This window comes from Callorhinus ursinus, unplaced genomic scaffold, assembly GCF_003265705.2.
Source record: "Callorhinus ursinus isolate GAN/ISIS: 27379988/994484 unplaced genomic scaffold, GSC_fseal_2.0 scaffold12, whole genome shotgun sequence".
Taxonomy (NCBI): Eukaryota; Metazoa; Chordata; class Mammalia; order Carnivora; family Otariidae; genus Callorhinus; species Callorhinus ursinus.
The window spans coordinates 64,586,108-64,613,713 of NW_027397074.1; the positions used below are offsets into that span (position 1 = coordinate 64,586,108).

The 27,606-nt window shown below is 37.8% G+C and overlaps 1 pseudogene; it reads right to left on the minus strand.

Moving 5' to 3' along the window:
* Positions 1–12,221: 12,221 nt before the first annotated feature.
* LOC112818609 (small ribosomal subunit protein uS14-like) lies at positions 12,222–12,570 on the minus strand (annotated as a pseudogene).
* Positions 12,571–27,606: the final 15,036 nt, after the last annotated feature.

Below are 27,606 nucleotides of genomic sequence, written 5' to 3' on the forward strand. Positions count from 1 at the left end.
AGGGCCACAGTTTCAGCTACACAAGATGAATAAGTTCCAGAGCTCTCATGTACAACATGGTGACTACAGTTACTAATATTCTATCATATACTTGAAATTTGCTAAGAGGATAGATCTGCAATGTTTTCACCACAAAAGAAGAAAAAAAGAGAGAAAATGGTAACTATATGAGTTGATGGATATGTTAATTAGTGGGAGGGTGGTGATTATTTCACAATGTATACGTATACCAAAACAGCAAGTTGTACATCTTTAATATATACAATTCCTATTTGTCAATTTTTACCTCAATAAAGCTCGGGGGGGGGGGGCTCATAGAAACTTCTATTTTTTTTTCCATGTAAATGTTCCACTCAATGTACTCAGATTGCTTTTATTTTCAGCCCCGCAATTTTTAGTCCCATTCGCTTTCTTCTCTTTTGTTGTTTCTAATGTGTTTCTTTTCCATACTTATATTATTCTTTTAGATTTGTTTCCTTAGTTTTGCCTTTTATTCTCATTGTCTTGTCCATAATTCCTTTAAATTGCAAAAAAAAATTTAAATAAACTTTTTATAGCAGCTTTATTAAGGTATAACTGATATAATAAAATGCACATTATATAAAATGTGAATTTGATAAGATTTGGCATATATACACATTCATGAAGCCATCATCACAATCAGGATAATGAGTATATCCATCATTCCCCAGTTTCTTCTTGTCCCTTTGCAATTCCTTCCATCTGCTACTTCCTGCTCCCCTCCCCAGCCCCAGGCAACCACTGATCTCCTTTCTGTCACTATACATTAGTTTGCACTTTCTTGAGTTTTATAAATGTAATCATACAATATCTACAAGTTTCTATTTGACTTCTTTTACTCTGCATAATGATATTGGGATCTATCCATGATATAATGGTCATCAATGGTTCATTTCTTTGGAAAAACATTTTCATTTTGTAATAATTTTAGATTTATAGAAAAGTTGCAAAGATAGTACAGCAAGCTCCTGTACACCCTTCCCCCCGCTCCCCTGAATGTTAACCTTTCATATAACTGTCTTACCTTAGTCGAAACTAAGAAATTAACACTCTTACATCACTAATGACTAAACTATAAACTTTATTTGGAATTCACTATTTTTCCACTAATTTTTTTTTCTTATGTGCCAGAATCCAATCCAGGAAACCACATTGCACTTAGTCTTCATGTCCCCTTAACCTCCTGTGGGATCTGACAATCTTAGCTTTTTCTTGATTTTTATGAACTTTATAGTTTTAAAATTACCAGTCAGGAATTTTGTAAAAAAGTTCATTTCCTTTTATTTCTGAGTTGGGTTCCATTGTAAGGACACATCACAGTTTGTTTATCCATTCACCTGTTGATGGAATTTTGTGCTGTTTCCAGTTTTTGGCTATTACAAATAAAGCTGTCATGAGCATTTATATACAAGTGCTTGGATGGACTTATATTTTCATTTTTCTTGGGTAAATATCTAGGAGTTGAATGGATTAATCATATAGGAGGTGTACATTTAACTTAAAAAAAATTGCCACACTGTTTTCCAAAGTGGTTACACCATTAAACATTTCTGCCAGCAGTGTATGAACCTCTAGTTTCTTCCTATTCTTGTTCACACTTGGTATGGTCAGACTTTAATTTTAGCCATTCCTGTGGAGGTGTAGCAGTATCTCATTGTGATTTTATTTGCACTTCCCTAATGACGAATGATGTACATCTTTTTTTTTTTAAAGATTTTATTTATTTATTTGTCAGAGAGAGAGAAAGAGAGAGAGCAAGAACAAGCAGGGGGCAGGGGGAGAAGCAGACTCCCCGCTGAGCAAGGAGCCCAATGCGGGACTCAATCCCAGGACCCTGGGATCATGACCTGAGCCGAAGGCAGACAACACTTAACCAACTGAGCCACCCAGGCGTCCCTGTTGTGCATCTTTTTATGGGCTTATTAGCCATCTCTCTAGCTTCTTTGGTGAAATGTCTGTTCAGATCTTTTGCCTATTTTGGGGAGAGGTGGTTTATTTCTTATTGCTGCTTCTTGAGATTTCTTTATTTAGTCTATATACTGGTCTTTTATCAGAGATATGCTTTGCAAATATTTTCTCCCAGCCTGTGGTTTATCTTTTCATTGTCATAACCAGCTCTTCAACTTCATTTCTGTCTGTATATTTATATGCCAGTACCCCACTGTTTTGGTTAGCTTTATCATGTTTTGATACCTGATAAGGCTGGTCCCCCACACGTTCTGAGTTCTCAGAGTTTTCCCGGGTTCTCTTTCTAGTTTTCTTGTTCATATTAACATTAGAATTAACGTATATATGGCTTAAAAATATTACTCCTATTGTTAATGGGATTATATTACACTTTTGATTTACTTGAGGGAAACTGACGTTTGTGATGTTGAGTGTTGTTTTAATAATATGATGTGTCTCAAGATACAAACGTAGGGATCCGAAGGGGGACGTGCAGCCCAATGTTTATAGCAGCAATGTCCACAAGAGCCAAACTGTGGAAAGAGCCAAGATGTCCATCGACAGATGAATAGATAAACAAGAGGTGATATATATACACAATGGAATATTATGCAGCCATCAAAAGGAATGAGATCTTGCCATTTGCAACGACGTGGATGGAACTGGAGGGTGTTATGCTGAGTGAAATAAGTCAATCAGAGAAAGACATGTATCATATGACCTCACTGATATGAGGATTTCTTAATCTCAGGGAATAAACTGAGTGTTGCTGGAGTGGTGGGGGGTGGGAGGGATGGAGTGGCTGGGTGATAGACATTGGGGAGGGTATGTGCTATGGTGAGCACTGTGAATTGTGCAAGACTGTTGAATCACAGAATTGTCCTTCTGAAACAAATAATGCAAAATATGTTAAAAAGAAAAAAGAAAAAAAAGAAGATAGCAGGAGGGGAAGAATGAAGGGGAATAAGTCGGAGGGGGAGACATACCATGAGAGACGATGGACTCTGAAAAACAAACTGAGGGTTCTAGAGGGGAGGAGGGTGGGGGGATGGGTTAGCCTGGTGATGGGTATTAAAGAGGGCACATTCTGCGTGGAGCACTGGGTGTTATGCACAAACAATGAATCATGGAACACATCAAAAACTAATGATGTAATGTATGGTGATTAACATAACAATAAAAAATTATTAAAAAAATAATATGATGTGTCTCTCCATTTATTTGTCTTCTTTTTGTGTTCTTATATAGCACTTTAAAGTTTTATTCATATTGATCTTCTACAAATCTTGTTTATTCTCAGGTAATTCATCTTTTTTTGATGCCATTGTAATGGCATCTCTTCTTCCAATATATTTTCTAATTTCTTGTTGTTTACGCACATGAATGGTATTGATTTCCACATGTTAATTTTCAAACTATCCACCCCAATGAATTCTCTTATCATTTCTAACAGTTTTTCAGTTGATTCGTTTGAGTTTTCCAGGAATACAATTTTATTTTCTTTTTTTCAATTTCTACATCTCTAAATCCTTTATCTTTTCTAATTGTGCTATTATTTCCAAGAAAATTAAGTAACAGTGGAGATAATGGTCATGGTTTCTGTTTTCTGTTTTTAATAGGTTTGTTTCAAGTGTTTAACCATTAAGCATGATACCAGCTCAGAAGCAGAATTAGACTTACTTTCACTATAATAAAATTTCTCATTTTAGTACCTGTTGGCTGCTAAAGTGCATAGTTTTGGGTTGAGAGAAAGAGTTATCTGGATCCTTGCAGAGCTTCTTCTCAGAACACACATATGACCTCTGTTATTTCTTTGGCTGGGTAGATAGTTTTTTCTTCAGTTTTTGACATTCAAGAGTTGTCCTTACACCAAAACTCTTTAAGCCACAACATCTCCTGTCACTTCCCCTTCACTCTGCTTCTCAGTCAACAATCCCTTTACCAAGGGACAGGATTATAGGCAATAGGATGACATGTGGTCATGAGCTTTGCTCAATCTCACTTTCCCTGATTCTCTGTGCTATCACCCTGGAACCTTTGGTGACACTTAATGCCAGTTCATGACTCTACATTCCAGCATTCTCTTTAATGGATAGTGAGGGGTTCTAATTTTGGGATTTCTTAAAAGTGTAAGTTGTACATGTTGGTTTTCAGGTTGCAGCTTCACTTTCTTAGTTAAATATGCTTTTTAGCATGTGGTTTGGTATTGTAGCAAATGATATATAAACCTTATAGTATTTTTTCTTTGATTTTAAACTCTGTGTGTTTTCCCTGGGTACAGGATGAAGAGGGTAGGTTTGTCTACATTTATTCTCTTATTTCAACTTAAAAATCTACATTAATTTTTGAATGAGCAAAATGTACATGTTGCCCTTCAGAATAATTACTTTAAGAGATAATATGCTAATACTAATGATATTTTGCAAAAGCTCTTAAAAAAAAATCCCTCCTTTGGAAATAAGTTTAGGATTAACTTTTGTTGTGACATATAAAATCCACCTAATTACTTCATAGTCACATTGCATTTTCTAATGTAAAATGATCCCACTCAAGCACTCACCTCATCCTTCAGTCACTGAATAATTCTGGACCATATTTGAAAATTAAATTAATCACCAAACACTGAAAACTGGATACTATTAAAGATTTTAAAAATAAATGTCCCAAGTAGATTCCTTTTTTCTTTCTCATAGACAGCTCAAAAGGTATATTACTTTCTTATTTTCCCCAAGGGTACAACTGTTTCCCTTAGAATTAACATTAAGCATAATTATCCATTTCATTTTTATGAGTTACTTTATTTTATGAATATTTTATGAGTTGAAAACTTGTCACTCACCTTTAAAAATCTTTTAATATTATTAATTTTCCAAACTATGTTTCATCACAGACCTATGCTGAGGACAGTTTATAGATATATGAGAAAGGGCCCGAATGGTATAAGTTTGAGAACTATGGATAAACAAAATTAGGCAAATTTCTTTGTTTTGGTACTTCTGATAGTCTTTTCTATGCTAATGTGCACTGTGAATATCCAAGACACATACACTATACAGCATTTCCCAGATTGGGCTAGTTAACTGAATTCCCTCCTTCCCTTTTTATTATTCATTTTCTATCCTGTCCAAAGTGTGCAATATTCAGATAGGAGCATTAATATATAATGCAGCAAAGATATCTCTTGTCTTTTGTCTGTATTCTTTTTCTTCTCTCATATTAAATCATGATCTAGTACATCAGCAGAACTCAGTGTAGAGAGAGACACAGATGCTAAAGTATACTGAAAATTCACATCAGCTTCTTTAGTTTTTTTAAACATTGCTCTATAATGCAAATTCACTCCTATATTTTTTGCTTAAAATCCCTCAGTAGCTATTTATTACTAAAAGAATAAATTCCATGTCTGTCTCTTACATTTCTGGACTCATCTACCACAATAACTCACATGCCCTGGATGCTCCAGCAGTATCAGACAGCTTGCAGATCACCTAACAGGTCAAATATGTCAGGCTGATCTGGCTTGACAGTGTAAGGAGCTCAGCAGACCTTCTCCCCAGTGAAATGGGTGTAAAATTTCTAAAAATCAACCATTTTTAAGGCTTCTGAAAATGATTCTAAGGGAAAATAGCCAATGAAGAAACATTTATTCATGAAAGTTTGGTAAGAAAAGCATGAGTCTGCAATATTTGAGTCAAGACTCCTCCCTTCTGCCTCCTCTCTGCTCAGTGAGGCAGACACTCTGTTTTAGATGTATGCAGCCAAGAACAAAGGGCTCTCTCACTTTAGCTCCCAAAGGGCTTTCTTTCTGGGAGGAACAGGACATCATCATTTCTCAGCCTGCCCTCAGCTACCTATTGCTGATATTAAGTTTCAGATGGGTCTGGTTGTGGGATGGGACTCCCTTTTGCCAAACCCCTGTTCATGTAATGAAGGCAAGGAACTGCTGACAACATTAGGATCTTTATCACTCTTGCCCTGGCTCTTGAGGAGAGGCAAGCGGAGAAGACCTCAGGCTATTGCCACCTCCAACTCTCCCACCAAGTGCTTGGTTCCTAAAGTGGAGATGTCACTCAGAGAGAAGGAAAGGGGTAGAAAAAATTTTCTAAGAAATAATGGTTAAAAACTCCCCCAATTCTTTGAAAAACACTAATCTATACATTCAAGAAGCTCAACAAACTCCAAGTAGAATAAACAAACTTGAATAGGATCCATAAACTGATACGTCACAGTAAAAATGCTAAAAGTCAAAGACAAAGAGAAAATCTTGAAAGCAGCAAAAAAAAAAAAAAAAAAAAAGACTCATCACTTATAAGGGAACCCCAATAGATTAACAGCTGATTTCCCCAGCAGAAACAATGGTGGCCTGAAGGCAGTAAGATAACATGTTCAAAGTACAAAAAAAAAAAAACCACCAAAACTGTTAACCAAGAATTCTATATCCAGCAATGCTATCTTTAAAAATGAAGGCTAAACACAGTATTTCCAGATAAACAAAAGAGAATTTCTTGTTGATAGACCCACCTTATAAGGAATACTAAAGGAAATTCTTTTGGCTAAATGCAAATGACTCCAGAGGGTATTTTGCATACACACAAACACAGGACCAGTAAAGCTAACTGTAATTATAAAAGACAGTATAAGTAGATAATTTTCTCCTTCCTTCTCTCAACTGACCTAAAAAAGAAATTATATAAAAAATACGTAGTATATTGTTGGACTTATAAAGAAATGTAATATATTTGCCAAGAGCAGCACAAAGGAGGTAGGTAGGAGCAAAGCTGTAATGGGCTAAGAAAATGACTACAGATGATAAAGAATAATTAGAACCCTCTATTACCAGGTCTGAAACATTAATATAATATGGACAACAATAATACCACAAAAAGAGGGGAAAGGGAATAGAGCTATATAGGAGAAATGTTTCTATATGTCATTACAATTAAGCTGGTATAAATCTGAAACTGATTCTGATAAATTAAGAGGTGTCTGGTAAACTCTAGAGCTACCACTAAAAAAAAAAACCCCTCAAAACCAAAAACCAAAATCTCATAAAAGTGAAAAAAGCATTTAAGAAATATTATGGTAGATTAGAAAATATTAATGCAAAGAAAGCAGTAAATGAAAAACAGAGGAACCAAAAAGAAATGAGACACTTAGAAAACAAAAAGTAAAATGGCACATATAAACATAACTACATCGATAAAAGCATTATGTGAATGGATTAAATAATATATCAAAAGGCAGAGATTATAAAAGTAGACAAATATTCTAGTCTGTTTTACACCTCCATGAATAGAAAACTCTGCCTCAAATGTCTTTCTCATCTTGTTTACCTCCCTAATACCACTCAAAATATAATAATAACATAAAAGCCTACACCTAGCATCTGCAGGGCCAGAGGAAAAGTTTTGAAATGAAGGCCTAAATGATATATTAAGTAGTTATTAATATTTAAAAATGTTTTTAAAGATAAATACTAAATATTTAAAAGTTAGAAACCAAGTTGACAAACTGTCACATATGGACTACCTACCAACCTTTATAACAACCTAGATTTGAATTTTATTTTATTTAATTAATTAATTAATTAATTTTAATGATTTTATTTATTTATTTGACAGAGAGAGACAGCGAGAGCAGGAATACAAGCAGGGGGAGTGGGAGAGGGAGAAGCAGGCTTCCTGCTGAGCAGGGAGCCTGATGTGGGGCTCGATCCCAGGACCCCAGGATCATGACCTGAGCCGAAGGCAGACGCTTAACGACTGAGCCACCCAGGCGCCCTATTTTATTTTATTATTTTTTAAGATTTTATTTATTTATTTGACAGAGACAGCAAGAGCAAGAACACAAGCAGGGGGAGTGGGAGAGGGAGAAGCAGGTTTCCCGCTGAGCAGGGAGCCCAATGTGGGGCTCGATCCCAGGACCCTGGGATCATGACCTGAGCCGAGGGCAGACACTTAACGACTGAGCCACCCAGGTGCCCTAGGTTTGAATTTTAAATCTTTGGATTCCTTAGAGTTCCATTTAGAATGGCATATGAGGTGATCCATCCCCTGGCCCCAGTTCTTGACTTTTCAGTCTATGGCCTAGCCTCCCTTCTCTTTTTATCCCCAGCTCCATCCCACATTACAAAGGGTCTTGCACAAAACTGGAGCTCTCCAATCAAACCCCCTCTTTCCCTCTCCTGTGAACAGTTGTCTCTTGCCTCTCCTTGGGCCACACAAGCTGGAAAGTGGGACCACAAAAAATAACCACCCAGGCTCTGGAACTAGATGTGATGACAGTGTACTCAGAGCTTGGAGTTATGGTTCTGTGTGGTCCATTACCTTAGCCCTATAGGCTTTTTTTCCCTAGAAGATTGGATGTGGCCAGAAGAAGCAAGATAGTGAAATCTCAAACCACAGGACCAAGGAAAAGGGTACTTCATACCCTGGTATAAGGATACTAATAATATGTTTACCTGAATCAATCTTGCAATCCTAAAAGTTTCAGCCTAGGTGACACGAAAGAGTGTATAGTGCACCTGATGAAAACAATTTTTTATTCTCATCTTTTGATCTTCTTTGGTCCTTCTTTTAGAACATTAAAGAAGGTCTAGTTGATAACACACACCTTTTAACGTCCGTCTCATTACTCCGACTGCTCATCAAATCTCTTGTACACCACAGCCCTGCTCACACCTCTTTCCTGTCACTCCTCACTTTCAGCCCCCAATCAAAACTGTTCCTTTTATTTCTGCTCTCTCTTTCCTTATGCTTCTACTAATTTTACTCTCTCTTCAGCAAACTTTGCCTTTTTTTTTTTTTTTGGTTCTCTCTCTACAAAGTCCTGAAATCATCACAATAAGGTCTAAGAGATATTAAGGAGAGGGGAAAATCTAAGCATGCATTCTAGAATCTTCCTTGGGATGAGGGTAGAAAAAGAGGATGTAACCAGATTATTAAAACAAAGCATTTAAGAATTATGTTTGGCCTGCATTTCCTTTTACCTTCAATATCTGATAAAGTACATCTTGATGATTTGGATTTCTAAGTGTTGAAACATGTATAAGAGAGTTTCAGGAAGAAATACTGTCAATATAAAATAGTTAACCTTCGAGAGAACTGTTTTCTCTTTCCTATTGTTTGAGCATGACATTTTTAGTATTAAAATGAGAGAATAAACTAGTTGTCAATTGTAAAAGAGTTCCAAAAAAAGATGAAGTAGGATTACTTGCTAAAAGTGTAGCAAGGGGAGCCTGGGTATCTCAGTCGTTAAGCGTCTGCCCTCGGCTCAGGTCATGATCCCAGGGTCCTGGGATCGAGCCCCGCATCGGGCTCCCTGCTCCGCGGGAAGCCTGCTTCTCCCTCTCCCACTCCCCCTGCTTGTGTTCCCTCTCTCACTGTCTCTCTCTCTCTGTCAAATAAAGAAATAAAATCTTTAAAAAAAATAGTTAACCTTGGCAAGAGCAATTTCACTGGAGTGGTATAAGTAAAAGAGAGAGTGCAGAGTGTTGAGTAATACATGGAAGGGTGAGAAAGAGGAGAAGAGTAGGTGAATGTAGACAACATTTTTTTTTAAGATTTTATTTATTTATTTGAGAGAGAGAGAGAGAGCTCACACAAGCGCAGGAGCAGGGGGGGAGGGGCAGAGGTAGAGGGAGAAGCAAGCTCTCGCTAAGCAGGGAGCCTGACAAGGGGCTCAATCTCAGGGGCTCAATCCCAGGACCCCAGGGTCATGACCTGAGCCAAAGGCAGATGCCTAACTGACTGAGCCACCCAGGCGCCCCTGTAGAAAACATTTTTGAAAAGTTGTATGAGCAGTGGAGAAGAATAAATAAAAATACAAATGGATGAATTAATGTACTATGTTGTACCCTATTATAGTTAAAGGATGTTTTACTTCCAGAGGCAGTGGCTTTACCTGTTATATTAAGCTTACTGAATTCTTTTTGAGGATGTATGAGCCAAAATTCTGGATTTCCAGGGATAACATCCTCAGTCCAAGTCATAAACTTGTTTTTTAAGCCTCCAGTTTGGTATTACAGTTTTTCAAGAATAGACGTGTAATTTCATAAAAGGCTTATGGGAAGATGAATATATCAGGGGGATTTTCAATAAACATAACCTCTGTGAGCTCTTTCAATTCTGAGAGTCTATTATTTTATAGTTTAAATGGTCATTCAAGCATGGAATCAATTTTATTCCCTAAATTTATTGTCATTCTAATCACAATTTCAAGTTGTAGAGTGGTAATACTGTTGCCTGATTTACAGGCTCTCTAGTTTTATTTTACTTGAGTATATTTTATAAGGGGGAATTTAAAAGCTCTAGGTTGGAAACTTTAGATTTGGATACCTGAAGGAAAATTCCAGACTGTCTAAAGTATGTAATAGTTCCTGGTCTTTAAAAAACTTAAATTGAATTAAGTTCAGTGATGGACAAGACATAATGCATGACTTAAGTCCATGATTTAAAAATCTTTAAAAATAGCACCCTTCTTTCCCAATAAACATTATACCATATCCTAATACACTTAGAAGGTAAAGGAAGAACTGTTCTAGTTAAGGCGGGGAAAATAGACCCAAAGCCTTGCCCAGTTAATTTCATCATTTAAACTTTTCCCCTAAATAGAAACACATAATGTACATAAAACACATTCATACTCATACACATACACACAACTCCTTTAGGATTCTGCAGGATACCATTTGAAAATGACCAATTAACACTAAGAAAACAAAGCAAGATAATTTGTGATTAATTCCCCAAGTGAGTGATATCATTTAGGGATGGGGGAGATTAATATCTACCAGGAACATTTTATAAAATATGTATAAGTTATCTACTGCTGTGTAGCCAACTAATCCCCAAATTTAGAGGCCTAAAACAACATTTATTATCTTACAAGTTTTTGTGGGTCATAGATCTGAGCACAATTCAGTTAGGTCCTCTAGCTCAAGGTCAAAGTCTCTTAAAAGGCTCTAAGGTATAGGTTAGGGCCAGTCATCTCAAGGTGCTGCTGGTGCGGGATCTGCTTGCAAATTCTCTCGGGTTTTTTTTTTTTTTTTTTAAGATTTTATTTATTTATCTGACAGAGAGAGAGCATGAGCAGGGGGAATAGCAGGCAGAGGGAGAAGCAGGCTTCCCACCAAGCAGGGAGCCTGATGCGGGGCTCCATCCCAGGATCCCGGGATCATGACCTGAGCAGAAGGCAGATGCTTAACGACTGAGCCACCCAGGTGCCCGTCTCAGTGGGTTTTGATAAAACTCTGTTCATTGCAGCCTCTTGGCCTGAGGACTTTAACTCTTTTCTGGCTGTGAGCTAGAGGCTACCCTCAGGTTTTGCCACCTGGGCCCATTCGACAGCTCAGACCATGGCAACTGGCTTTGTGAGAGTGAATGGAGGGGGCAGAAGTAGTATGAACAAGACAGAAGTCACAGTCTCAAGGAATACAAAAAGATCTCTACTTTTATAATAGATATTATTTATACTCTTCAACCTGAGAAATGTTTTGTGAATGGTATTGAATCAGATGTTTTGTGTTCTTTAAAGCTTTTTAAAGAATTTTTCTTAATTTTTTTTCTCTAGAATCTCGAGTATTGGCATTTTTTTAATGCTGAATTTTACATATCTAAGTTTTGTAGAATAGTTCATAACCTCAAGTGTTATGTTCTGAGGAGGGAAACAGGATGTTAATGGGAGATGTGGTAATGTTTCCAGACAAAACTTAACATCCTGATGTGTTTAAGATTAATCACGTTTCTATTTGAGGTGTAGTCTGTGCCTTTCCTAATGCCATGACACCGAGCCCCATGATCATTGATGACTAAAGAGCCAAAGCCTCTGTCAGAGACACATGTTACTTCAGAACCGAAAACCAGCAAAAGCAGAAAGCAAATGCTCTGAATTGCACGTTGGAATGGCATTTAGATAGTGTGCAATGAGCAGCTGTGGTTAATAGGATAACTGATACTAAGTGATATACGTGAGCATCATGCAAACAAGGCACATTTGAAAAGTGAGGTTTCTCCTAGATATTTCTTACTGAATTCCACCCAAAGGAATTACAAACGCAAGACTGTGGAGTTCTTTCAGAAGCACTTCAGTAATCATGCCTCATTTTCTCATGCAGAGATAGAAAGAAGCAAAGACAGACAGGTGTCTTTTTCTAAAATGAAGCCCCGGGCAAATTAAAGTTATGCTGCTTCTTATCTAATACTCCCCTCAAAACATCTGGAATCACAGAGCTGGAAGGTAATGCTAGCTTTTTTTTTTTAATTGGAGTATTTTTTATTTTATGTACAATGAGTTGACATTGAAGTAGGTATCCTGGTTATCTGCAGTTAACGTAGGTTATCTTGGATGACCAATTCAAGGACGTTCACTTAATCCAACTTAATGAAGCCTATATCCTTCGCGTACTGACGGACACATATTGAGGCTGTATTTCCGGATCAGACTGTGCCGGTTTGAGCAGACGCGGCAAGAACGAGAACCCTGGCCAAATTTCCTCGGATGGCTCCAGGACAGGGGCTGGTGACCCATCTTGCTCTCTCGGATGCAATGAGGCAAAAGGAAAGAAGTAGCGAACGCATGCGCTCTTCAAATTTTTGAGACACGGTTTACCCAGAATGCAGTGCTGACAAATGACGCGAACGCTGTCGGTAATGCTAGCTTTAAAAGGTTTTTGCCTTTTGAAAAGGAGTGTTTTTAAGAACAGAACAGAGGAGGGGGTGGGGAAAACCCGCAGCACAGGACTCCTTGGGGTGTCTCACCTCCCCAAGAACTCTTTCACACGTCGCATGGGGCCAGCTCGTTAATTCTACCAACACTCCCCACTCTTACTTTTGTTTGAGTCGCTATCAGATTTTCCCCAGTTTGGGTCAATAAATTCCATCATTCACCCCAAGTCCCTACTGGCTACTAGTGCTTCTACAGGAATGCTGGTGCTCCATGCTGCCTCTAGCGGGGGGGCTGCCCCACTGCTTTCGCTTTCCACGTCCCCCATACTACGACCTCCCACTCCTTCACCATCCACATCCTGTCAAGGCTCTCCACTGGCTTTCCTCTGGACTCTCACGAGAGACCATTGTAGCTCCCTACATCTGCAGCATACTGAAATTTGTCTGCCCAGCTATGAAAAGTATTGTTCTGTCAGGCTGCTCCACCAAACACTTAAGGAAGCCCCTTAAAGGTGTTCTCCATTTTTAACCTCCTCTGGGAAGCCAAACTGTCATACTCACGCTACTAATTTTGACAGTGATGTATGTATGCTCCCACCTTTCTAAAACCTTCTTGCATCAGAAAACAAGGCCCTTTGATGTTCCAACTTTTTTTTGTCCCTCCCCTTTTGTGCAAGGTTCAAGACCCTGTTTAGCAGTGGGCCTGGGAGATGATTTTAACTTTGTGTCCCATTACATATTAAGACATAGTGCTCCAGTTGTTGGGATAGGGGACATGTCAGTACCCCTACCAAGCTCTGGGTTCCTCATATCTTATACTATACTTATCTAAATTCTGTAATCATGCTTCCTGCTGTCCTCTGAGTTCCATAATGACACCATTCATAGGATTAATTCCTATAGGATGAAGCCACTCTGGCACACTCTCTAAGAATTAATGCTTCTCTTTCATCTTAAAGAATAACACTATAGGATTAGATACTATATTGAGTGACTCAGACAGAAAACGATGGGAGATAAGAGCTAAAAATGAAAAAGGGGTTTGAGAAGGGGAGTCCCACCTAAGCTGTAGCCAAAAGTGTCATGATCAAGGTGAGGCTAGAGACATGCTTCACAGGAAGAGAAGCTGAGTGAGACCAGCAGAGGGACAGGCAGGAGGGATGGATAACCATATACATCTATGTGATTTGGGTATCCAACTATAGGCTAAAAACACTAATCCTTCCCCTTTGTAATAAAAAGATAATTTTTGTTATGTTCTTAGAAAATTAACAGCCTTACAATTATACAGTTTGTTTAGACTACTGAGTTGAACCCTTCATAGTAAGAGAAGATAAGAGAGTTAGTTCATGACTCAAGATACTAATTCAAAGGGAAATGCCATCTCTTTGTATGTTTATTGCTGTGATTTTTGCAAGTGCCATCCAAAGAGTTAAAAAGGAAAAAAAAGTTAAAAGGGAAGACCCTTGATATTTTTACTCATTCTTTTCACTTGTAGGCACATGTAATTTACAATGCTCTATTAGTTCAGAGAAGCAGAACCGATAAGATGTGTGTGTGAGAGAGATTTATCTCAAGTAGTTGGCTCATGGGATTATGGAGGCTGCCAAGTCCCAAATCTGTAGGGTGGGCTGGCAGGCTGTATAGACTCAGGGATGAGCCAGTGTTGCAGTTCAAGTCCAAAGGCTGTCTCCTGCAGAATTCATTCCTCCCTTGGGGAGGTCAGTTCTTTTGTTCTATTCAAGCCTTCAACTAATTGAATGAGGCCCATTCACACTATGGAAGGCAATCTGCTTTACTTAAAGTCCACTGATTTAAATGTTCATCTCATCTAAAAACACCATCACAGAAACATTCAGAAGAATGTTTGACCACTTATCTGGGTATGGTGGCTTAGTCAAATGACATATAAACTTAAGAGTCATCACTGATTCTTAGTTTTTTTCCTATAATCCTAGTGACAGTGGATAAGTCACTCATTCTAACCAGCCCTCAGTCTTCCCTTTTGTAAAATGAGGAGAGATGATTTCCAAGTTTCCTTCTATTCTAATCTTACAATATTGCTTTCCCTGATGTAGTATCTTTTTCACCTTTCTATCTTTCTTCCCCACAAATACACTTTTATAGATAGATAACTCTATAAGCAGAAGCAATCAATGATTAACTGATCTAATTACAAGGCTATGACATCAGTAATTGCCTATTTTTTTTTCTTATGTGAAGACAGTATTCCCATACATTGTTAGAAGAATATATGAACTGAGTTGCTTTTTCACTAATGTTGATAGGTTTGAACTCATCCTCATTTTCTCAACTAAGTTTCCCTTGAGGCTAAAGGTACACACAATAAAAAAAGACCTTGCTATTATTTCAGTGTAGACTGTGCCCTTAGAACAAAGGCAACTTCTAGGGGATTTAATGACTTTATTCACATTAGAAATGTATTCTTCAATTAACTGAACTAACTAGACTAATGATCTAAGGTTTCTGTCTGTATAGCTAATACACTAAGATTCATGAAAAAATGCTAGTTAAAATGCCAAACTCGAACTGCAAAACAATGTCAAACAGACCCTACCAAGATTTCTAATTTAAGGCATGATTACTACACGAAAAGTTGTTGGCAGTTCTTGACTTTCCTGCATTAAGGATTGAAAAGTAGGGTGTTAAAAAGTATAGGCTTATTAAAAGTTCACCATTTCTGATACATAGTTCTACCTTCTTAGTGTATGCCAATAAGTTTCTACTGTCATTAATTGGAAACGGTCATAATCAGAATTTTTAAAAATAAAGCCTTCTCCCCAGAGTACAATGGCACTCCAGAATGGTTAGCCAGTGCTGCACAAATACTTGGCTCTGTAGATTTCCCTAAGACTCAGCCCTATGTGAACATCCTTGGATTCACTCTTCAAAAATAGCTTCCATGCCCTAGAGGGAATGCATGTGAAGTAACTGGAATGAAACCATTTCTAAAAACAGATTCTCAATCGACACACATAAACTAGATATTATAGAGAAGACTGATGTGGCCACACCCATAATACTTCCGTAAGAAAACTGTTAGGATACTGATATTGTTCAAGAGAAAATAAACCTGTTTTAATTTCATAAATAAGGAAATCCAGGCTTCAGTCATGGTAGAATTAATTTAGCTAACTCTCACAAATGGTTTATATGATATTTTTTGAAAGATTTGTGGCAAGATTCTTATGTTGAGACCATTTATCACAGAGCATTAGAACATTCCAAAAGCATACCTAAAACTGACTTATCAAGACTCAGGAGGCTTAACTGGAATTGATTCCTAAAGAACAAATGGACGTGTTAAGAACATCACATGTGTTTTATGCCCTTAGAGAATAAATCTTCACGATGTAACTGTGGTCTTTGAGACATACTCATTTCTCTCTCTATATATATGATGTGCTGCAAACATATGCTTTAATAAGAGCAGCAATATAAAATATACTCAAAGCAAGAGCTGTGTTTGAGCTATAAAAATTCCCTAGTGTTTAGCCCAACATTGCTGCTTTTGAGTCTGAAAATTTTCTTAGTATTTCATACTGATAATACACATTTTAAGTCTATAGGCAAAATAAACATTCCACTGGCTGGTGTGTAATATGTGTCGGTAATATAACTGATTTAGCTAAATAAACACTCAAATATACATGTGCCTAAATTTTGATTTGTCTTCTTGGACAGTTGTATCTATAAGATCACCAAAATTGTCTTTAAATCCAATGCAATGAGCATTTTTCAGTTTTTTTCTCCCCTCCACTAACAGATGGATAAATAGGTGCAGAAATTCTTGCAGCACTATTAACTGCTGTGGTCCGGAAGTTCAACTTCCACAGAAGCTTCCAGTGGTACTTTGATTTCTGTGATTCCATTTCTCTCTTTGCTGGTTTCTTCTTTCTGTAATAAACAGCAAGGGGTTTCCTTTCCCCAAGCTCAGATGGATGCTACATGCTCTCCCTTGGGAATCTCATCTCTTACATGATGGGTTCAGAATATATAGAGAGATATACAGAAAAGACTCCTTTATCTAGCTCTGTCATCTGGATGAGTTACACTCCTAAGTGCCATCTATTTTGCTCACTTTATGACTTTGTGCTTATATGCTCTGCTGTAACTGAGAAAGGTACATTGATGGTATGTGATAAGATTCCAGCAAATGAAAATCCAAATGTACAATTGGTTAGTATTTCTTATATTTCAAAAATCTGCTATAGTATCCTTTAACTATGGAATTTCCATAGCAATTTAAGTTTTCATTAATATCATTGCATCTCTTCATTAATAAATTGCCTGCCACCCTAATTAGGAACTTACTTATCACCAACTCTCTATACAGAATTATAGATATAAGGTTTAGGAACTTATAAAAATTAAAGATAAATAAAAAGGATAATAATTTAGTAATTTGCTAATTAAGAAATACTCTCCTATACCACAATAAGAATTTCAATTTTCTCTGTGCAGTGCACAAAGTGAGGATGATAAACAAGGTGAAGTTGGCTTTTTTATGTTAAGATGGTAACTCATCTTACAGTTATAACAGATAATCGATAGAAAGGGCTTATGATGAAGGCTGATTCATCATAACAAAGTCTGACAAATCATGGGCTGATTCCTGTGAATGTAGTAAAAAGCTCATTTAAAGGAAAGAGAAAAGCTGGATTTTATCTCCCTTGTTTCATCTCATGCCAGTCTTGATCTTACTTCCTTTGCTCTTGCAATCCCTTCTTATAGTTTCCTCAAGATGGTCCAAATTATTTATTGCTTCAGTTTGTTTGCTCACTCTGTTCCCTCTGATTGACACACCCTTCCTCCCACTCTTACCTGGATAACTCACTCATATTTTAGAAATTCCCTCCTCCCCCTTCCAATCTAAGTGAAGTCCTTCTTATTATTCTCTTTCATCACATCTGGGTTTTTTTCCACTTTGGCTTTTTCCAAAATTAATCATGTATTTCCTTGTGTGTTCATCTTCCTATACACTGCAAGTTCCATGAAGCCAAGGATATGTTTCAGCCTGGTGACTGTAGTGTCTAACACATTGCAAATTGCTCAGTATTTATTGAATGAATGAAAAAGTTCATTATCACAGAATTTTCAACTCTCTAAATAGTTCTTGCAAAATGGTTAAAGTGGAGCATAGGATAAAATCTTGACTCAATTTTCAGACAAATTCATACCTGAAAGAGTAGGTGAAACAACATAAATATCCAACTTTCTTGATTTCAACATGAGTAAGTACTTCTTAGTGATAAGAACCTTGGAGGATATAGCAATGGGAAAGGAAGAGATTACTAAACATCACTGTGACAGATTTACAGACTCATCTGTAGAATGGGAACAAGACCTGTTCTGCTAATATACTAGAGCCTCCGTGAAGGCCAAATAAGTGAAGGTATATCAGAAAGCTTGTAGAGCCTTATACAACTATAAGATGGTAGTTGTAGTATGACGGTTTGGGGAGATGATATTTAAATTTAAATAAATAATAGATATAAACCAAATAATGAAAAAGACTTCTAAAAGTATAAGTGAAGTAGGTCAAGGCACTTTATTTTAGCTCTGAAATAATAAATGTTAATTATAGAAGATGTACACAATTAAGATTTAAAAAAAGAAAATAAAATTTCCCTTAAGTTTATCCCTTGGAAATAATACTTTTTAACATTTTGTAGATATCTTGACATTTAATTTTTGTTTTTATTAACAAAAATGGTGTAATTTTCTAAAACTGCTTTGTGATCCTTTTACTTAATGACAGAATTCTTAATGGATGAATAGTATTTCCCTATGCTGAACTATTCATTCATTCTTGCATCTCTTCCCTGATCCAGTAATTATCTACTGAACACCTACTCTATGTAAAGTACCATATTTGGTGCTGGGAAGACAGTGGTGGTCAAGACAGTAAATAACCCAAAATTACTCCATTCAACATTTAGTTCTAGTACTGATAAATGCTAGGGGGAAAGGTATATGCTACAAGGGCATTTAATGGGGTGTGTGGCCTCACTGGGAACTAGGAGGTCAGGGGACGCATATTTTAACTGGGATTTGAAAGATAAGGAGGAATTAAGCAAATGATCAAAAAGGGCGTAGTAGGCAAAGACCTTACTATAGGAAGGCACATGCTAATACGATTTTTGGATGGGAACAGAAATTGGAGCATCATTAAAAAGTGAAATTCTGAACATACTCTTGAAATAATTCTAGTTAAGAAAAAAAAAAGGAACAACAGAGGAGATGCGTTAAAGAAACCAAAGAACAGGAAGGTTTTCATATTCAGATTTTAGAAGAATACCTAAAGATTATGAAAGAAGAAACATAGAATGAAAAATGTCTTACTCAAGGATCATTCGAATGTGCCACAGTTTGGGGGACCTTCTCTGATCTCCTTAAATAATTCAGTTGGGATATCAAATTGAGCTTGATATAGTATAGTCATTCCCCACCTGTTGGAAATAGACGTTGGTAGAGTTATTGTATAGACCCCATGAGCCCAAAGCATGTATCACATACTATCTTCATGATGTGTCTCTGAATTCTTTTTCACATGTATTTTATTTAGATGGGTGCTATGCTTAATAAAATACAAGTATTTTTAATTAAAAGTATTAATTTTCCTTAACAACTATACTGTCCACTTCTGTGAGTTATGTCACTGATCCCTCAGTCACTTCTCTCTTGTGCTTAGTTCCAGGGTCATTGGCATGTTTCCATTTTTACCTGTCATTATTCTTAATGAATTGTAGTGTTGATACAGAGAAGCTTTCTAATGTGCTGACTTCTTGGCTGCTTGACCTACTTGACCAGTGATCATATCCTTCCTCCTAAAACTGCTATTCATTCCTTATCTCAGTAACCAAATCTCAATAATTTCAAATTCTCAGATGCTTCCATGTTGAGAAGATCTCCATAGACAGACAATTCTCTTTCAAAACATTCTAAGAATTAATACATATATATATATTTAAATTTACATAATGATTTATGACTTATAAAATCATCCTCTCCTAAGGGGAACCCTCCTACACTGTTGGTGGGAATGCAAGCTGGTGCAGCCACTCTGGAAAACAGTATGGAGGTTCCTCAAACAGTTGAAAATAGAACTACCCTACGACCCAGCAATTGCACTACTGGGTATTTACCCCAAAGATACAAATGTAGTGATCAGAAGGGGTACATGTACCCCAATGTTTATAGCAGCAATGTCCACAATAGCCAAACTCTGGAAAGAGCCCCGATGTCCATTGACAGATGAATGGATAAAGATAAAGAAGATGTGGTATACACACACACACACACACACACACACACACACACACACACACCCCACACACACTGGAATATTATGCAGCCATCAAAAAAATGAAATCTTGCCATTTGCAACAACGTGGATGGAACTAGAGGGTATTATGCTAAGAGAAATAAGTCAATCAGAGCAAGACGTGTATCATATGATCTCACTGATATGAGGAATTCTTAATCTTAGGAAACAAACTGAGGGTTGCTGGAGTGGTGGGGGGTGGGAGGGATGGGGTGGCTGGGTAATAGACATTGGGGAGGGTATGTGCTATGGTGAGCACTGTGAATTGTGTAAGACTGATGAATCACAGACCTGTACCTCTGAAACAAATGATACATTATATGTTTAAAAAAAAACAGAAAGAAAGAAGGCAGTAAGAAGGGAAAAATGAAGGGAGGGAAATCGGAGGGGGAGATGAACCATGAGAGACTATGGACTCTGAGAAACAAACTGAGGGTTTTAGAGGGGAGGGGGGTGGGGGGATGGGCTAGCCTGGTGATGGGTATTAAAGAGGGCACGTATTGAATGGAGCATTGGGTGTTATACGCAATGAATCATGGAACACTACATCAAAAGCTAATGATGTAATGTATGGTGATTAACATAACATAATAAAATTAAATTAAAAAAATAAATCCTTTCCTGCACTATCCCTTAGATCTTTCAGTAGACATACATCTCCCTTCCAGTCCTTTTTGCAATCCTGACAACTGATGAAGTTGAGGGTTTAGTTCCTATCTATTTTGTGCTGGTCTCAGCCTTTCGGTTCTAATGCCATCAGCTAGAAATGCCTGTAGGCACTTACAGTGTTGGGGGGAGAGGGTGAGCTTTCCACAGACAGCTCTCTTTCCAAACCAGTTTTACAACTGAACCCACTCTGCAGTTCTTACTATGATTGCAAGACGTCCTTCAGCAGCAACTATGAGAAAACTTTGAAAAAACCAAAGTTTATTACTTACTACACCTGGAAATTACACAGCACACTTGGGGCCACACAGTGAGGTTGGGGGTGGGGGTGGCACACAAGGCCAGGGAGTTCTGCTTTCATCTGGGGTTGGGGGGGGCAGGGTTTCAAGGGCTCACTATCGGTGAATTTAAAACATGAGTGGGAATTTGAAGCATGAGAATTAAAACAACAACAACAACTAAGTGGCCCAAATGGCCAATTACTGATATAAAGATCTTAAACAAAGGAGTCTCAGTGTGGGGAGCCCTGGCGGCTCTGTAGCCAGTCACGTGACTGACGATGTGTTTCTAGGAGGTAACTGTCTTTGCAGTAGATACCTCAGCAATCAAAATGTAAATCGGGCACTTACATGACAAAAAAAGAAAAAAACAACTGCCAGGGCTTACAGTACAATATCTTTGGATTATAATGATATTAGAGAGCCTATAAGATCATAAGACCCTTACCCATACATCAAAATGTAGGAAAATTATTTTGCATATTCTATATGAGCCACAAAACAAACCAACTTCTTGCAAGAAAATCATGCAAACATTAGACTTCTGCTTATTGAAACCCTGAGGTGAACCAAAGGAAGTATAGGAGAGAAGGGGGTTGGAAAAGGTGAGAAGATTGTAATTGTAACAGGTGACACATACATTGCTAGAATTTGGGGGAAAATGATTTTGTGATAAGCAGTTAACATTTTGCTACTAAACTTGTTACACTGCTTTGTAAACCTTAAGACATCACCGAATGTACTCAACTTCTATTCTGCTTCCTCACTGACTTAGAGCCAGAAAACTTCTTTAATTCATAAATATTTAATAGACTCTCCATGAATGTTGATTAGTTGGCTGATTTTTTTCAGGATTCAACTGTTTCAATAATAAATATCAGAAGAGGGTACTACATGCATTTATTTCTACCTAAGGAAGACAGTTTCATTTCTAATGGCAGGGAGATGTCCTGAAACTTAAGAAAACATTGAAAAAGTGAGTGAATGTGTGTGTGTGTGTTCTAAGGCATAGATTGACTTTTTTTTTTTTTTAGTGCCATTCTGTTAGTAACTCGTTCACTCATTCATGTAGCACATATTTATTGGAACTCTACTTTTTGCCATGCACTGGGCTAAGTTCTTGGCATTTAAAGATGAAATGAGACATTCTTAGCTTCCAGTCTAGGATGGGTGGGAGGCAGACAATTCAAATAGGAAGGACAGCACACAGCTATTAGTATTATATTAAAAAGCAGATACAATGGCTAATCTAGTATAAAGGGACTCAAGGAGAAGTTTCATAAAGAAAAGACCTATAACCTAAGACTAAAAGAATGAGTGTCAGGTAGCAAAACTTAAAGGAGCCTGAGGAGTGCGAAAGAGGAGAGGGAGTAAAGCAGATCTGGAACTGCAAGCAGCCAGTGAGAGCAAGGTGCGTTTGACCGCCAAGCGAGTTCCACTGCTGCACAATGGCTAGAGAATGGCCAGAGGTAAGACGGGAGAGGCAGAAGGGGACTGGAAGGTCTTACAAGTCCTACTAAGGGGGGCTCATGGGAAGCAGTCACCAGGGTTTTAAGCAGGCATTTGGCAAGATCATTATTGGATGCATTTACAAAGTCCTCCTGGCTTGTTTTTCTTGTATGTTTGTCTGTTACTATGTTGATCATCGGGGCTGGTTCAGCTAATCTTGCTGACTCCACGTACCTCCCTTCTCACTCAGCGCTGTACAGTGCATTTATCACAGGTTTTTTTTTTTTTTTTAGTGTTACTAGCAACATTATTTATTTATTTATTTAAAAAAATTTTTATTGTTATGTTACTCACTATACATTACATCATTAGTTTTTGAGGTAATGTTCCATGATTTATTGTTTGTGCATAACACCCAGTGCTCCACGCAGAATGTGCCCTCTTTAATACCCATCACCAGGCTAACCCATCCCCCCACCCCCTCCCCTCTAGAACCCTCAGTTTGTTTCTCAGAGTCCATTGTCTCTCATGGTTCATCTCCCCCTCCGAGGGGAACCTCCTGCTATCTTCTTCTTCTTCTTTTTTTTTTCTTAACATATATTGCATTATTTTTTCAGAGGTACAGAGCTGTGATTCAACTGTCTTGCACAATTCACAGTGCTCACCATAGCACATACCCTCCCCAATGTCTTTTAAAAGTACTTTGTAGATATTTCTTAATGAATTCTCCTAGGAATTTTGCATTTATTATTTAAATACTAATGCTGGAGCAAGACAATAAACTTCAAAGTCAAATGACTCCAGGGGAGGAGGCCAAGAAATAAAGGTTCCAACTAATTTTGCATAATTATATTGGCCCAAGGAGGCTGATTAGTGTAATATGTGAAACCATCTAGGCAGGAAAACACGACGGTTCTCTGAGGCCTCAGAAACTGCAAACCAAGCATGTTTTAGCATTGAGATAACAGACTCTGAGTAAAAGTCTGTTAACTGATTGAAAGAATGAGAACACAAACTCAGGAGTTTTGCTTTGCTGTTCTTCTGAGGAGCTTGGGGTTTATTGTCCCAAGAGACTGCGGGTTTTGCAGTTCAGCCTGGGGGCTAGCATCAGAATGATGCAGAACACTTGACCAAGGCCTCGCAAGAAACCGCAGTCCAGGCATCATGCAACGCACACCCAAGTGAGCGAGGCAACCTGAAGAGTTGCCCGTCTTCCACTTCAAGTGCTTCTCCGTTAGCTCAGTCGTGGCAGGAATGAGTTTCATGGGATCTCCTGTCCCTTCTTCTGAGACATGGCATTTCCCATTGTGCCAACTTGCTCCTGACTTTCTATCTCTATGACCGGTATAGTCTTTTATTTGTCCTTATTCTGATTAAAACTCTTTATGCTTTAGCGTATCTCAAGCCTCCTTTACCCTCACGTATAGGAGGGGAAGAGAAATCATTCTTTCTTCATGATACCCATTTCCCTTCTTCCTGGACTGACTCTAGTTAGCCTGGTTAACTCGCCTCTGAACTACTGCAGCACCTTCCAGACCCAGGAAAATATAGTAGTTCTCTTCAAACATCTGAAGATCTGTGGCATAGAAGCTGGCAGGGGCAATGAGAAGACTGAACATCTAAGCGACTGAGTAAAGCACTGGGTTCCAAAGCAGACCCATGAAAGAGTGAATCTCTGTTTCTTCTAAGCAGACTCCAGGTGATCTTGTCACGCAAGTGGCAGAAGAGATTTCTGCATTGGAAATGTGTAGTTGGATTTGAAGACGATATTTTAGGATTACTGGATTAAGGCAGTAAAGACCTCTCCGTTGCTCCTATTTATCAAGTTTCTCAACAGATTGGTAGGAAATAAAAGTAATGTATATATAAAAGGAAAAAAATGTAAACATGCTCAGTGATATTTTTAAATAACATTTGGCTCAAAGCGTCTTATTAGATACTATCTTTAGAACAATTAAAACTAAGCGCATATGCTCGTCCATCTGCTTTGTAATAGTCTGGTAATAATACTCAGTGTTTATATCAATTTTAATTTAGTTAATCCCCACATTCCCATTTTCCAGAGGAACGCAGAACAATGGTGTGTGAATGATGACAGTCTATGATATTTCACAGATGCAGCTTTATCGAGATCTCATGAAAATCAGTAGAAGCCTTAAATATCAAGATTGTCTAAGAATTCTTGCACCACACTTAATTAATACATAATTCTAAATGTCCGATGTAATGGTCAGGGAAGCCAAAGTTGATGAATAAGAGGGTTGCAGTCAGTAATTTAATAGTCATCTGCTTGGGGTTGTATAAAAGGAACAAAAACAAACAGAAAATATTTTCTGACTTCTTTGTCAGAGAATAACCCTTTTCACCTTTTAGGATTTTAAATTGTTTAAATAATGTAGATGTAGCGCACAGATCTTTGTTGTGGGGGAACTTCATGTTCTAGTTTATTTATTTGATTAAACAGTATTTATTGAATGCCTATCATATACCAGGATAGACAAAGTAGATAGGGATTTCGTTATCTTTTATGTGAATTCCCACAAAAAGCTTCTGGACTCTTTCCCGGGCCTCCAGCAAATGTTCCTTCCAGTCCACCCTCCACACTACTGCCAGAGTTTTCCTTTCAAAACCCAAGTCAGATTGCACTCTGCCCTAGTTAAACATTTTAACAGCTCCCACTGGCCCTTGAATGAAACCCAAATTCCCTTTTGGATCATCTGCTTGCATTTCCATGTTTGTGTCCTGACACTCCCTTTGGTCAGGAATTCTCTCCTAGAGATTTAGGCTTGCTTATTCTTCCATGCTTTCACATATGCAGCTTCCTTGATCTTGAATGCACTTTCTTCCCTTTTCTGCTTGTGCTCTAGGCAGAGGAATATATATTAAAGACACTGGCTGTTGCCTTAACTTTTATTTCTCCTAAAAGTCATTTTTAAGACTTTTTTTTAAGTCTTAAATCATTTTTTAAGAATAATAAGTTGCTCTGTAGTGTCCTGGTTTTGATAACCCAGTTGGGGTTCATTCTACTAATACTGTTCACTATTTATGGATACTCTGGTGAGGAGGATGGGGTCAGAAGAGATGCTCAATGGATAGGAGAAGAGGAACGAAGTAGAAGGAAGTCTTTGAGAAGAGGATTCAGTAGGGGAAGCTGACAGAACATCGGGGAAGTCCTTAAAGCAGATTCCAATGCACGGCCAATACTGACTAATTCCACCACTCAAAAGGCTAGAGAGATCACTCCTCTTTTGGCTGAGACCTTATATATACTTCTACCTCTTTAAGTCTTCATCATCATCTCTCTACCGTAAGTAGTCATTAATAATTGTCATCTAGTATTATAAATAATATACAAATGCTATGTACACAATCAACTGTGCCTGAAGGAATCAGTAGGTGGATAAAAAGAGATAAAGGCAATATAATCTATGGGAAAACATATATAAAGTCATGGAGATGTAAATGTATGTGTGTCTTCAGACCATGATGCAAATTCACTGTGACTACAGTGAGGTCAACACAGAGGACATGGTATTTATTTAGTGATGTTTCCGGATCGAGCATCATGGTGTTAGGTACAAATATCCCTAGATACAGTAGACATTGCAAACTTAATGAAGTACTGCAAGACCGTAAACTCCATAAGAACAGGGACAGCGTCACTGACTTTGGTACTCTTTTTCTGGTTCTCTTACGTGGTCTGTGAGAGCCCTTCTGTGAGAAGCGATGACACTCCACAAGTACTGTTTGTAATCACCTGTGTCCTGCATGTCTGAGAACATTCTTTTTTTTAAGATTTTATTTATTAGAGAGAGAGAGAGAGAGAGAGAGAGAATGAGCAGGGGGAGCAGCAGAGGGAGAGGGAGAAGCAAACTCCCTGCCAAGCAGGGACCCCGACGCGGGGCTGGATCCCAGGTCCTGGAGATCATGACCTGAGCCCAAGGCAGATGCCCAACTGACTGAGCCGTCTAGGTGTCCCTGAGAACATTCTTCATGTGTATTTACAATCTGGGGATTTGGAGGGAGGATGGGAGTCTTGCCTTTTCCTTCATCTGGCATTGATTATTACTCCAGATATTCTGAATAAGTCAGGGGTCTGTTCCTAAATATTAAAAATCCTTATTTTCCAGGAAGTTGGATAGTGGTTGGTACCAAGAGTTCAAAACTAGAGAGATCATCTTTCCTAAAAGTTAAATAAATTTCAAATAACAGCCTTTTTTTTTCCCCTGTGGCAGTAAAAACTGCTTTGTTTAAGGAAAGCAACGCGGTCCGTTCAAGAAATTGAAAATGTTTCCTTTTTATTATCTTTGATTTAGTGATATAATAGTTGAAAAGTACTTCTCTATGTAATCTATATAAATATAGATTACACTCAAGTCAACCTGAGTACCTATATTAAGTTTTAATACCGGTATAAACATAGAGTCACAAATGTGCTTTTCAGATTTCTGGCATTTTGCACAGTAGGATTATCATTTTCTTCTCTCAGATATTCACAGGAAAATATTTCTTTTAAAGTATAATAGAACATCAAGCAATCATAGATATAAGTTATATGAAAACCAATGAAAAATTAATCATAAAACTGGAAATCCTCAGGGGCTACTATACAGTTGTGGGGCAAACATCCTGTTCTCCTTTGCCCCTTAATCAGCACTGTTACCGGCCCCTACACTTAGGTCCTCAAGACCTAAGTAAGCTCCGTTTTACTCATAAAATATAAGACACAAATAATCTATATTTCAAGTTGACGTTATTTTCCTACAGAAAAACATTTTTCCATTCCGTCCAAATGTTTTGAGTCTGGATTTCTATAGTCATCACATTTAGAACCAAAATAAATGCAGAATATCCCTAGGCAAGCTTTACAAACCCTCCGAGACAATAATACAATACAAACAGTACTCCAAAGACAAGGCTATCTTCCTGGGGTTAAAACAACTTTCACTGTAAATGGGCACGATGGGGCAAAATGAACAGTGTGTTAACACTAAAAGGACATGGCATTGTCCTTCTAGGATGAGGCCCATTAAGGTCATTTTTTAAAAGCATGAAAGCATGGCCCAGTTATGAAATGAAAAGAAGTTAGCAAGTTGTTATGTGGGTTTTGCTGCGTACGTGATTTGGGCATAATCAGAAATTCTAATCATAAGAGGCTGCGGGAGCATTCTAGTTGCAGAAGAAGGAGGGCCACTGGGTGTCAAACTCTCAGGAGGGAAATGGAGATTTATCG